Source organism: Rhipicephalus microplus, unplaced genomic scaffold (genome assembly GCF_043290135.1).
Source record: "Rhipicephalus microplus isolate Deutch F79 unplaced genomic scaffold, USDA_Rmic scaffold_56, whole genome shotgun sequence".
Lineage (NCBI taxonomy): Eukaryota > Metazoa > Arthropoda > Arachnida > Ixodida > Ixodidae > Rhipicephalus > Rhipicephalus microplus.
In genome coordinates this window covers 2,222,954-2,236,966 of record NW_027464629.1, presented here as the reverse complement: position 1 = coordinate 2,236,966, position 14,013 = coordinate 2,222,954, and the positions used below count along the sequence as shown (strand labels likewise).

The following is a 14,013-nucleotide window of genomic DNA, read 5'->3' as shown; positions in this document are numbered from 1 at the left end:
TACTAAAAGCCGATTAGTGGCAAACGACGCCACGTAACGCAAGGCGCTTGCGTGATGCGTACGTAGCACCATTCCGCAGTACTAAAACTCTCTAATACGCCTTCCGTATACGTCTACGTAAACACACGCGGCCCGGCGCGGACTGTGCATACTGCGCCCCACTTAGCCTCTAACATGGCGGCTATTCACACAACGGCCGACAGATGGCAACAATTTTGCATATGATCTATAGTGAAGCGATGCAGAACAATGGGTTGCGTAATTCCGCTATAAAATTTTCGTTGGCAGGCTCAACATAGCGTAACCACTCCTTTCACCGGAGGGATCGTCTCCAGTTACAATGGCGCTTTCTTTTCGGTGCTATCCATACCAGTTCGAATAGTATAATTCTATTAAGTAATATCGCAAATGCTACGCAATGCGTGAGAATTCACCAGCAGAGAGTTGTTGCTTTACTGCCCTCAACAAAAGTGCATTACAACAATAAGACAACATCTGTCTCTGATCGGTGCCCAAATTTTATTCAAAGTAAATTATTAACGGCTGGTAATGGCCATCTGGTGCCTTTTGTTCAATGAACACAGTTCAAGACTACCAGGTTGCATCCACTGACAAAGGCAGCGAGTCTAACAACCACCACAAGTCCGTATAGACTTATAGGAGGCGAAGTTTACAATGCAAAAGTTAAGCAAACACCAGCAGTATGCCGGATGTAGAGCAGCAACATCTCAGATGGAAAGAAAGGCAGGGAAATGAATCAGACACGCATATGAACTGCTACCCTACGCTGGCACCAAGTGGATTAAGGGAGGCAAAGATGGGGAGACAAAATCGAGCACACTGGAAATTCGCGTGAGTTTGCGATTCGTAGTACGGAATGCAGATTATGAGGCGTATCACTCTTCATAACGTAGACAGCGCTGCCAACAACGGACAGAGACAAGAAATTACACGAAACCTAGCGTTCCACTTCCTTTCTTTTGGCTGCATCTGGTTGCGTTGCCGTTCCATTGCGAGGTACTACCAACTACACATAGTTTCGATCTTACGTCCCGTTCCACTGTTATTGCCGGCTCAGTTTACATGCCGCCGATTGTCATACTTAATAAGCAACACTTATATGCCTCACTAAAGCAAAAGTTTACTTTATCGGCGTGATTCACCAAACGTAATATGATTTCATATCTGCGAGCCGAAGCAAAACTGAATGCGTGCAATTAGTACTGAAACCGGGTAGGTTTTTTATTGGTTCTTCTTGCTTATTGTGGGGAGGCAGGAAGTGAAAAGAAAGTGTACAAAAACATCGTGTCCAAAATTTGGGGTAAAATATCACTGGCCCTTCTTATCAAACTTTGGGGCTTATTGAGCGGCGATTGCATACCAACAATTCTGTGAAAAATTATTAAATAATTGACAAAATGTTCCTTCGTTCGCGGTTGTCTGGGATTCGTTTCGACGCTCGAGAGATGTTTCTTTGGCACGTACACATACGAAATATATTGGGATGACTCGCGCATAAACTTTTTTGTCCTAAATGGTACCCTACTTTTTAGTTCGTATAACTTGTTGTATGCAGCCCACAATAACGTCTAACGTTTTCGCATGTCGTTCAAAGATGTCAAACAATGATGAAATGTATCATGACACATAGCGACAGAACACCGAATTCCCGAAAAGAGCCTGTCAGAGCGCCCATTCCCACATGCGGTGATCCCTTTGTTGGTGCTTCCGTCTTCGGTGCTTCATGCGGGACTTAGGTTGGTGAACAGGTCAGCCCAATAACATGCAAATACGTTGAAGCGAATAAACAAGGCGATATGGCATTACAGTCCTACTTCCTTCAAAACGCACGCGGCTATACTTTCTCGGTTTTTTTTCACCTTAGAGGAGAAATATGAAATGTTATTGTAAGAATCCGGCAGCCTCATAGGTTCAGATCTCACTCCCAGGTGTCTGCCAGGAACCCTTGAGCTTTAGCGGCATCCTCGGCTCGTCAGGTTGGCCAGAGCTGTTCCTCTGGATCTCTGCTGAAGAGCATGGTGTCTCACTGCTCATCACAAGTGATCGCGCCACCCTTTTCAACCGCCTTTTGACAGGCCAACATGATGTGGGATAGACTCGCTTTTTCTTAAATAATTTCAGCTTGTCGGTGTGTGAACCAGGGTAGTTATTTGTAATGTAATGCAGTGCAATGTAACGTAATTTTATGTATTGTTATGTAGTGTGATGTACTGCGATCTAACGTAATGCAATGGTCTTTTTTATTGCAGATGTGGACTTCCTCCTCGTGCTGGTGCGAGAATTAGATATGCTTGTACAAATGATGTAAGTACAGCTATAGCTATTTCTACATTTTATATAGTGTGCTAGTCACTGCTTATATAAACTTACTGGTTTTTAAGTCCACGTGTTTGATGGCTTGCTCATCTATCACAAAATCTTTCCATTTTCAACAAGCCTACAGTCATTGCACTAACCTGCCACAATGATGTAGTGGTTATATGCTTGGCTGCTAACCCGTAGGCCACCGGTTCAAATCCCGGCGACACCTGCCGCATAATGAAAAGAAGCGATAATGCTGGAGGCTCGTGTATTTTTAGTTAGGCGACCTTTGAAGAACCCCAGGCGGTCGGAATTTCCGAAGCCCTTCCTCACAGCATCTCACATAAACATATCGTGTTTTGGGTATGCTAAGCCTCATCAATTTATATTATTACAAATTAGCAGTGTTTGAATAGACGCACAACAGGCCCATTCCAGGTGGTGCGCTCATAGAAGAGGAGAGACTTTTTTTCGAGGCGTGCACATTAGTTTGTTTGGCTTACAATTATTCATGGCGAGTTCTTGCAGTGCTTCAGTTAGTACGGCACTCAGCCGCTGACCCGAATGTGCGCGGCGTTTGCATTTCTGTAGAGGAGGAATACTAGATGCTTCCGTACTGTGCGACTTCAGTGCACAGATTGGTGGCTCACATAAATGAATGGCGTCGTAAGGTTTATATACTCAGCTAGGGCAAGCCAGCATGGCTGACGTAGTTTAAGGGACATCACTTTGAGTTATAGCATACTTGTATGGGATGCAAAGGAGAATAATTTAAACAAACTATATGTATTGCCGAAAAAGTAGGGTCCCATTTTATTTTAAACATTGCTATGTCGATCATGTATATATATATATATATATATATATATATATATATATATATATACATATATATATATATATATATATATTGAGAGAGAGAGTGTGTGTGTTATAAGAAATATGTCCAATATTCTTTAAGAATTAAAACACGGCGCTATTTGCTCGCCGTCTTCAGAGTTGCTTTTTTTGTAGTGGCAGGCCTCTTAAAAGGGTTGAAGACATCAGTTAGAACAGTTATTAAGGAACCTAAATTATTATTTTTAATTAGTTTGGTGAGGCAGGTAAATCAATTGACAGAATTGAAGTCATGAATGCAAAGAACCCATTGCCATTTTAAGATTTTATAAAAATGTCCTCTAGCAATTGCAGCTAAATAATGAAATTCTCCTGAATCTGCACACATAAATGGATGAATGGATAGATGGGCGGACGGACGGGCGGACGGATGAATGGAAGGACAGATGGATTGCGCTAGAACTGTTTTGTACTGCGTACCACCTTTACCATGGATATATATACTTAAGGTACTAAACTTCTGGACGTACAAACAGTGTGATTATTGTAAATATACAATGATTGTGCTAAATGACATTCGCAGTTCAAGTGGTTTTTCAGTTGGGCGAGATATGTGACGCAGAAGCGCTACACTTCACTGAAGCCGGAATCAGTGGATATTTCATTTGTACACAACTTGCAATGGTATATGCTTATTGTGACTGTCGTTTCTTGTTTGGCTTACGTTTCACTTTGATATGCTGAATAAAATACCTCGTTATCGGAAAGCGACTTCTTCTCTCCGCCGCAAACCTCCGTATTGTCAGGCCGGACTGGTCCAGTCCCACGCTTTTGATTTCGAGCATCGGGCTGGTTTTGATTTAGTACGTCGGGCTGTCCCGGGTTGGGCTACGGCTCGACCATTCAGCCCGTACACAACTGCAGTGGATATTGTATGCGCACCGTCACGTAGCAGACTTCGATTAGCTCGTGCTTGGTCATTTTCGCTTGTCATGGCTAACCTTTGGCTGCTGTTGACTTATGGGATATGTTTATTAATGGTTGTCTAGCACTGTTTTTTAAGAAATGAGTCAATTATTCAAGTTATTGCCTAATAACAGTCTTGGTTAATAACGTTCAAATTACTTAAAAAGTGAATACAAAATAGCCCGCCAAATTTTATATCCCACGAAACAAGCATTTACTGAAATGACCAAAACATTTGGTTTAGAAGGTGAGGAAATGAAGAACTGTTGCATAGTAGGAGCTACTACTAGTTACACACTAATAGTCGGTGTCATGGAACGAAAATGAGCAATTCTTTGTGACAAAATGAATCGCTTTATAGGACGCCGTAACAAACGTCACTGCCTATTATAGGTCAAAATGATAGGTCTGGTATTACACGCGTTATGTCATGTAAGATGTTATATACCTTGCATACTACCAGTTAAAAAGAGAGGTTGGGTGAATGATGTGTGACCGTTATCCGCAACGCGACCCTGCCACCCAGCACGAGTAACTATATTACTGTAGACAGCGAATCATATGTTGAGTATACCACTTAGGAAACTAGAGGATGCAACTTCTGCCGAATTCATTGTGGATAAATTCAGGATTTTTTGCCTTTATTGATAACTATACGGGTGCATCTCATGCCCTCGTAATATTGGAGGGATTGCTCACGCAGGTCCTTCAAAAAGTTGAGCCCCTCAACACGTTTGTTCTTGGTGACCGAGGCCTTTTTGCCGTGCAAGCTATCATGAGTATAGAGTTTCCTACAAGGACGCAAGATGGAACTCTGGAACTAGTGTCTATGGCAGCAGCAATGCATGAGGCTCCAGCAAGCATGGGAATGATGGGTAGTAGGCGGATTGCCTTCGTACTTTCGGCTCCATTTGGCTTCGCGATGCTTGGAGCTGCTTTGTCACGAAGTAACAATTTGAAAATGTTCAGCGATTGCACTTCGCCACCGTGACCTCTTAGGCTCACCAATTTGAATGAGGTCATGGGGTCATGAAGTTCAAAACGATTGCTTTCTTTATTCTAAACGCAACTAAAACACTTCATTAAACGAAGCCACAAGTCCGTTCGGAACCCGCCAGCCCGAAGGCTAGGCAAATCTATGTACTATCCATCATTTCCATCCAACTGATTGCAAAGATCTCGGATAGAATTCATCATCAGGTACCGCATGAAAAAAAGTACACGTAATGCCTTGCAAATGCCTAGCGGGTACCTCGTTTCTCCGCAGAATGACCAATAACAGCGGAGCGAGTGCTTGCCATGTTAACAAAAGTTGTGATTTACGGTATAGTGGGTGTGGCTTCCAAGCCTACTTCTATTAGTAGCCCTAAGATAGTTCGCTGGTTTTATAAGTGCTGCAATTCTAGCATTCACCGTGAAAGTGCCGTGCTTTTCATGCAGGCCTCGCGTAATTCTTTTTCTTTTCTTGTTGTTCTCAGTGCAAGCATTGCGTTTAATTAAGCTAATTTATCGCAAATTGACACATTGCCCTTCAGTTTACTTATTTTCATACTATTTGCGTTTTTCTTTTATTCAGTGCAGAAACAGACACGTCAGCAATACGTCAGCATTGCGATTATCAGCTGACAAACGCCTCACGTCAATAAACAGTTTAAGTGCTGCGTACGCTGCGTACGTGGCAGCGTTGCGTACGTAAGGATGCCACGTTCTGCGTAGTGCGCATGCGCAGACCGCAACTCGCACGTATCGCGTTACGTACGCAGCCGCTACGTACGCACGCATGAGATGCGTGCGTGCGTACGTATGAGCTGATCGCACAGCTCTCGAACAAGTTCGCGAAAGAGCGAGACTTCGTTTTGCAAAATGGCGGCATCGAAGGCAAGCACCGACCGGCTCTGTGGCTTAAAATATGGCCATAATCTGGCTATAACACTTGGATTAGCTCACATTGGCTGTCAACAACACGTACTTCTATTCTGATCTACCAGATGGCGCAACACGCTTCACGCTCGTTACTTACGCGGGTACTACGGCGTACTAAAAGCCGATTAGTGGCAAACGACGCCACGTAACGCAAGGCGCTTGCGTGATGCGTACGTAGCACCATTCCGCAGTACTAAAACTCTCTAATACGCCTTCCGTATACGTCTACGTAAACACACGCGGCCCGGCGCGGACTGTGCATACTGCGCCCCACTTAGCCTCTAACATGGCGGCTATTCACACAACGGCCGACAGATGGCAACAATTTTGCATATGATCTATAGTGAAGCGATGCAGAACAATGGGTTGCGTAATTCCGCTATAAAATTTTCGTTGGCAGGCTCAACATAGCGTAACCACTCCTTTCACCGGAGGGATCGTCTCCAGTTACAATGGCGCTTTCTTTTCGGTGCTATCCATACCAGTTCGAATAGTATAATTCTATTAAGTAATATCGCAAATGCTACGCAATGCGTGAGAATTCACCAGCAGAGAGTTGTTGCTTTACTGCCCTCAACAAAAGTGCATTACAACAATAAGACAACATCTGTCTCTGATCGGTGCCCAAATTTTATTCAAAGTAAATTATTAACGGCTGGTAATGGCCATCTGGTGCCTTTTGTTCAATGAACACAGTTCAAGACTACCAGGTTGCATCCACTGACAAAGGCAGCGAGTCTAACAACCACCACAAGTCCGTATAGACTTATAGGAGGCGAAGTTTACAATGCAAAAGTTAAGCAAACACCAGCAGTATGCCGGATGTAGAGCAGCAACATCTCAGATGGAAAGAAAGGCAGGGAAATGAATCAGACACGCATATGAACTGCTACCCTACGCTGGCACCAAGTGGATTAAGGGAGGCAAAGATGGGGAGACAAAATCGAGCACACTGGAAATTCGCGTGAGTTTGCGATTCGTAGTACGGAATGCAGATTATGAGGCGTATCACTCTTCATAACGTAGACAGCGCTGCCAACAACGGACAGAGACAAGAAATTACACGAAACCTAGCGTTCCACTTCCTTTCTTTTGGCTGCATCTGGTTGCGTTGCCGTTCCATTGCGAGGTACTACCAACTACACTTAGTTTCGATCTTACGTCCCGTTCCACTGTTATTGCCGGCTCAGTTTACATGCCGCCGATTGTCATACTTAATAAGCAACACTTATATGCCTCACTAAAGCAAAAGTTTACTTTATCGGCGTGATTCACCAAACGTAATATGATTTCATATCTGCGAGCCGAAGCAAAACTGAATGCGTGCAATTAGTACTGAAACCGGGTAGGTTTTTTATTGGTTCTTCTTGCTTATTGTGGGGAGGCAGGAAGTGAAAAGAAAGTGTACAAAAACATCGTGTCCAAAATTTGGGGTAAAATATCACTGGCCCTTCTTATCAAACTTTGGGGCTTATTGAGCGGCGATTGCATACCAACAATTCTGTGAGAAATTATTAAATAATTGACAAAATGTTCCTTCGTTCGCGGTTGTCTGGGATTCGTTTCGACGCTCGAGAGATGTTTCTTTGGCACGTACACATACGAAATATATTGGGATGACTCGCGCATAAACTTTTTTGTCCTAAATGGTACCCTACTTTTTAGTTCGTATAACTTGTTGTATGCAGCCCACAATAACGTCTAACGTTTTCGCATGTCGTTCAAAGATGTCAAACAATGATGAAATGTATCATGACACATAGCGACAGAACACCGAATTCCCGAAAAGAGCCTGTCAGAGCGCCCATTCCCACATGCGGTGATCCCTTTGTTGGTGCTTCCGTCTTCGGTGCTTCATGCGGGACTTAGGTTGGTGAACAGGTCAGCCCAATAACATGCAAATACGTTGAAGCGAATAAACAAGGCGATATGGCATTACAGTCCTACTTCCTTCAAAACGCACGCGGCTATACTTTCTCGGTTTTTTTTCACCTTAGAGGAGAAATATGAAATGTTATTGTAAGAATCCGGCAGCCTCATAGGTTCAGATCTCACTCCCAGGTGTCTGCCAGGAACCCTTGAGCTTTAGCGGCATCCTCGGCTCGTCAGGTTGGCCAGAGCTGTTCCTCTGGATCTCTGCTGAAGAGCATGGTGTCTCACTGCTCATCACAAGTGATCGCGCCACCCTTTTCAACCGCCTTTTGACAGGCCAACATGATGTGGGATAGACTCGCTTTTTCTTAAATAATTTCAGCTTGTCGGTGTGTGAACCAGGGTAGTTATTTGTAATGTAATGCAGTGCAATGTAACGTAATTTTATGTATTGTTATGTAGTGTGATGTACTGCGATCTAACGTAATGCAATGGTCTTTTTTATTGCAGATGTGGACTTCCTCCTCGTGCTGGTGCGAGAATTAGATATGCTTGTACAAATGATGTAAGTACAGCTATAGCTATTTCTACATTTTATATAGTGTGCTAGTCACTGCTTATATAAACTTACTGGTTTTTAAGTCCACGTGTTTGATGGCTTGCTCATCTATCACAAAATCTTTCCATTTTCAACAAGCCTACAGTCATTGCACTAACCTGCCACAATGATGTAGTGGTTATATGCTTGGCTGCTAACCCGTAGGCCACCGGTTCAAATCCCGGCGACACCTGCCGCATAATGAAAAGAAGCGATAATGCTGGAGGCTCGTGTATTTTTAGTTAGGCGACCTTTGAAGAACCCCAGGCGGTCGGAATTTCCGAAGCCCTTCCTCACAGCATCTCACATAAACATATCGTGTTTTGGGTATGCTAAGCCTCATCAATTTATATTATTACAAATTAGCAGTGTTTGAATAGACGCACAACAGGCCCATTCCAGGTGGTGCGCTCATAGAAGAGGAGAGACTTTTTTTCGAGGCGTGCACATTAGTTTGTTTGGCTTACAATTATTCATGGCGAGTTCTTGCAGTGCTTCAGTTAGTACGGCACTCAGCCGCTGACCCGAATGTGCGCGGCGTTTGCATTTCTGTAGAGGAGGAATACTAGATGCTTCCGTACTGTGCGACTTCAGTGCACAGATTGGTGGCTCACATAAATGAATGGCGTCGTAAGGTTTATATACTCAGCTAGGGCAAGCCAGCATGGCTGACGTAGTTTAAGGGACATCACTTTGAGTTATAGCATACTTGTATGGGATGCAAAGGAGAATAATTTAAACAAACTATATGTATTGCCGAAAAAGTAGGGTCCCATTTTATTTTAAATATTGCTATGTCGATCATGTATATATATATATATATATATATATATATATATATATATATATATATATATATATTGAGAGAGAGAGTGTGTGTGTTATAAGAAATATGTCCAATATTCTTTAAGAATTAAAACACGGCGCTATTTGCTCGCCGTCTTCAGAGTTGCTTTTTTTGTAGTGGCAGGCCTCTTAAAAGGGTTGAAGACATCAGTTAGAACAGTTATTAAGGAACCTAAATTATTATTTTTAATTAGTTTGGTGAGACAGGTAAATCAATTGACAGAATTGAAGTCATGAATGCAAAGAACCCATTGCCATTTTAAGATTTTATAAAAATGTCCTCTAGCAATTGCAGCTAAATAATGAAATTCTCCTGAATCTGCACACATAAATGGATGAATGGATAGATGGGCGGACGGACGGGCGGACGGATGAATGGAAGGACAGATGGATTGCGCTAGAACTGTTTTGTACTGCGTACCACCTTTACCATGGATATATATACTTAAGGTACTAAACTTCTGGACGTACAAACAGTGTGATTATTGTAAATATACAATGATTGTGCTAAATGACATTCGCAGTTCAAGTGGTTTTTCAGTTGGGCGAGATATGTGACGCAGAAGCGCTACACTTCACTGAAGCCGGAATCAGTGGATATTTCATTTGTACACAACTTGCAATGGTATATGCTTATTGTGACTGTCGTTTCTTGTTTGGCTTACGTTTCACTTTGATATGCTGAATAAAATACCTCGTTATCGGAAAGCGACTTCTTCTCTCCGCCGCAAACCTCCGTATTGTCAGGCCGGACTGGTCCAGTCCCACGCTTTTGATTTCGAGCATCGGGCTGGTTTTGATTTAGTACGTCGGGCTGTCCCGGGCTGGGCTACGGCTCGACCATTCAGCCCGTACACAACTGCAGTGGATATTGTATGCGCACCGTCACGTAGCAGACTTCGATTAGCTCGTGCTTAGTCATTTTCGCTTGTCATGGCTAACCTTTGGCTGCTGTTGACTTATGGGATATGTTTATTAATGGTTGTCTAGCACTGTTTTTTAAGAAATGAGTCAATTATTCAAGTTATTGCCTAATAACAGTCTTGGTTAATAACGTTCAAATTACTTAAAAAGTGAATACAAAATAGCCCGCCAAATTTTATATCCCACGAAACAAGCATTTACTGAAATGACCAAAACATTTGGTTTAGAAGGTGAGGAAATGAAGAACTGTTGCATAGTAGGAGCTACTACTAGTTACACACTAATAGTCGGTGTCATGGAACGAAAATGAGCAATTCTTTGTGACAAAATGAATCGCTTTATAGGACGCCGTAACGAACGTCACTGCCTATTATAGGTCAAAATGATAGGTCTGGTATTACACGCGTTATGTCATGTAAGATGTTATATACCTTGCATACTACCAGTTAAAAAGAGAGGTTGGGTGAATGATGTGTGACCGTTATCCGCAACGCGACCCTGCCACCCAGCACGAGTAACTATATTACTGTAGACAGCGAATCATATGTTGAGTATACCACTTAGGAAACTAGAGGATGCAACTTCTGCCGAATTCATTGTGGATAAATTCAGGATTTTTTGCCTTTATTGATAACTATACGGGTGCATCTCATGCCCTCGTAATATTGGAGGAATTGCTCACGCAGGTCCTTCAAAAAGTTGAGCCCCTCAACACGTTTGTTCTTGGTGACCGAGGCCTTTTTGCCGTGCAAGCTATCATGAGTATAGAGTTTCCTACAAGGACGCAAGATGGAACTCTGGAACTAGTGTCTATGGCAGCAGCAATGCATGAGGCTCCAGCAAGCATGGGAATGATGGGTAGTAGGCGGATTGCCTTCGTACTTTCGGCTCCATTTGGCTTCGCGATGCTTGGAGCTGCTTTGTCACGAAGTAACAATTTGAAAATGTTCAGCGATTGCACTTCGCCACCGTGACCTCTTAGGCTCACCAATTTGAATGAGGTCATGGGGTCATGAAGTTCAAAACGATTGCTTTCTTTATTCTAAACGCAACTAAAACACTTCATTAAACGAAGCCACAAGTCCGTTCGGAACCCGCCAGCCCGAAGGCTAGGCAAATCTATGTACTATCCATCATTTCCATCCAACTGATTGCAAAGATCTCGGATAGAATTCATCATCAGGTACCGCATGAAAAAAAGTACACGTAATGCCTTGCAAATGCCTAGCGGGTACCTCGTTTCTCCGCAGAATGACCAATAACAGCGGAGCGAGTGCTTGCCATGTTAACAAAAGTTGTGATTTACGGTATAGTGGGTGTGGCTTCCAAGCCTACTTCTATTAGTAGCCCTAAGATAGTTTGCTGGTTTTATAAGTGCTGCAATTCTAGCATTCACCGTGAAAGTGCCGTGCTTTTCATGCAGGCCTCGCGTAATTCTTTTTCTTTTCTTGTTGTTCTCAGTGCAAGCATTGCGTTTAATTAAGCTAATTTATCGCAAATTGACACATTGCCCTTCAGTTTACTTATTTTCATACTATTTGCGTTTTTCTTTTATTCAGTGCAGAAACAGACACGCATGGCAATCATGTGGAAGAGGATGCACTTGTACACCCCACAACACGTACGGAATTGTTTTAATATGTTTGGCTAGACGCTCGCACATGCCATACGATTTCGGTAGACGTCGGGGATGATTGAAGATGGACTAATGCTCTCAACATCATTGCGCAATATGTCATCGCTGCACCTTCTACATTGACATATAAAACAATATAAGGATACAATGTTCTGTTTTTTTTTCTGGCAATGTGTCTTGCCAAATATGCAGTATTAAAAAATCTCATAGATATTCATTTCAGAATGGCTATTATTTAGATGAGCATTTGAAGTATTGTGCCACATGCACACTGCATCATACCATTGTCGACAGTGCCCTCTGCAATGACATCTGTCCACGATCTGCATTTTCAATTTTCGTGCGCATAAGCATTTCCATGCGTGCTCTAGGAAAAGACTAGGTCCACCACTCTGCCACGAAACCCGGATCGCTACAAGTAACGTGTGTATGAAACAAAGTATATTTCGACGCCCTGCTGTGGTTTGAACATGCACGCACACACAGAAACAGGGGCAGACACGCATTAATGCACACAACCAGACCTATACATCTCCAGTCTCGAATACAAGGGTTTCAAGAACTGTGTCTGAAAATCCTCAATGCCCAAATTAGGCGTCATGTCTTCGTGCTTCGCTGCAAATATCATTCTTCAGCCGGGAAAGTGCCCATTTATGTTTTGCTTTGCCTCAGACATTGCCTCCTCCATGTTGGATCGGCCGCATCTGGCTGGTATTGATGAAATATAGGCCTTGCTGCGTGAGATATAGACGTCATCTGGCAGTGTCATCGGGAGAAATGCAGAACTCAAGGTCACTGCAAGAAGGCAGCATGATGTCGTCAGTAGGGGCCTTCACGTGCGCACGCCCATGAAGGATCCTTTGTCGGCAGAGTGCTTTTTGTGCCTAGCGTCACAATTTCAGCGCAGCGTAAGAAACATTAGGGTCTTTAGAATTACGTATCTGTGTATTTTCTAGTAAAAGAACTTATCTTCAAATACTTTCTTATTGATATGCGCCTCAGGTGTGCGTGATATCTGCTTATTGATCGACAATGTTGACAAGCCACCACTTCAAAATGGCTAAGCGTAAAGCGAGTGCTTAAAGTTTATCCGCGTGTCTGAATCATGTGACAGACGGGCCAAAATTTCTGCATTAGAAATATCGTATTTAAAAGTGATCTTCATACTTACATTCTTTGTTGCGGGGGATGTTCTGAAGTTTTTTTATGAAATCATGCTAGGACTAAGGGTCGGGCAAGCTCGTTCATTGTGCAAAAAAAGAAAAAGCAACGCCCAATTTCAAACAAACACAAAAAAGACAAATGGCGGGCGCATACGAAGGCAGCGCCTGTCGTCATTTGTCATCTTTTGTGTTATTCTCAAACTGAACGTTGCTTTTTCGTTTCATGAAATCAAGGACTGTAGCAACGAAAGAAATGAAATTAACTTTTTAATACCAGGAGTTGGCTTGTTGAGCCAAATGGATAAATTCAAAGAAGAAAACAAATTTAGCTGCGAAATTAGGCCTTTAAATGATAACATTTCAAAATAGCTGCTACAGCCAAGACATTCTCGGACGTATGTTACTCTCGTGTAAGCTTAGTATCGGCTTTTGATTAGTGTGTGATTTATGGAAGGCTGATCATAGCCTTATAATATTTCTTTATTGTTGCACAACAGAATGGTGGATTCTTGGTTTTGTCATAAATATATATATATATATATATATATATATATATATATATATATATATATATATATATATATATATATATAGATTATGACGACTCGGTTGTAACGAGGTTTATTCGTCGTAAACTCGGGAACGAACAAGCGCAACTGACCCGACAAAGAAGCGCTCGTGCCAAGAAGATGATGATTGTCAGCCAGAACATATGATGATGACTGACTGCTGTTCAGATGAGGATTAAGCGCATAATAGATGCCTACACTGATCCCCCCCCCCCCCCGTGGAAGCGGCCAGCCTGGCCGCTGCGGGCGGGTAGTCAAGGTGACGAGGAACGTCGTGTGAAAAGCTTCATGCGGGAAACGTGTAGACTTTCGGTGCTGCGGTAACGGCGGTCAGTTGGCACAACAAGAGGCGTCACA

At 42.8% G+C, this 14,013-nt stretch overlaps 1 long non-coding RNA gene across 1 annotated transcript; it reads left to right on the top strand.

The window, feature by feature from the left end:
* The first annotated feature begins 2,267 nt into the window (after positions 1-2,267).
* LOC142788372 (uncharacterized) lies at positions 2,268-12,149 on the top strand. The gene is made up of 3 exons (XR_012889337.1): positions 2,268-2,325; positions 8,431-8,485; positions 11,848-12,149. It is a non-coding gene; the product is annotated as an uncharacterized LOC142788372 (long non-coding RNA).
* The last annotated feature ends 1,864 nt before the right edge of the window (positions 12,150-14,013 follow it).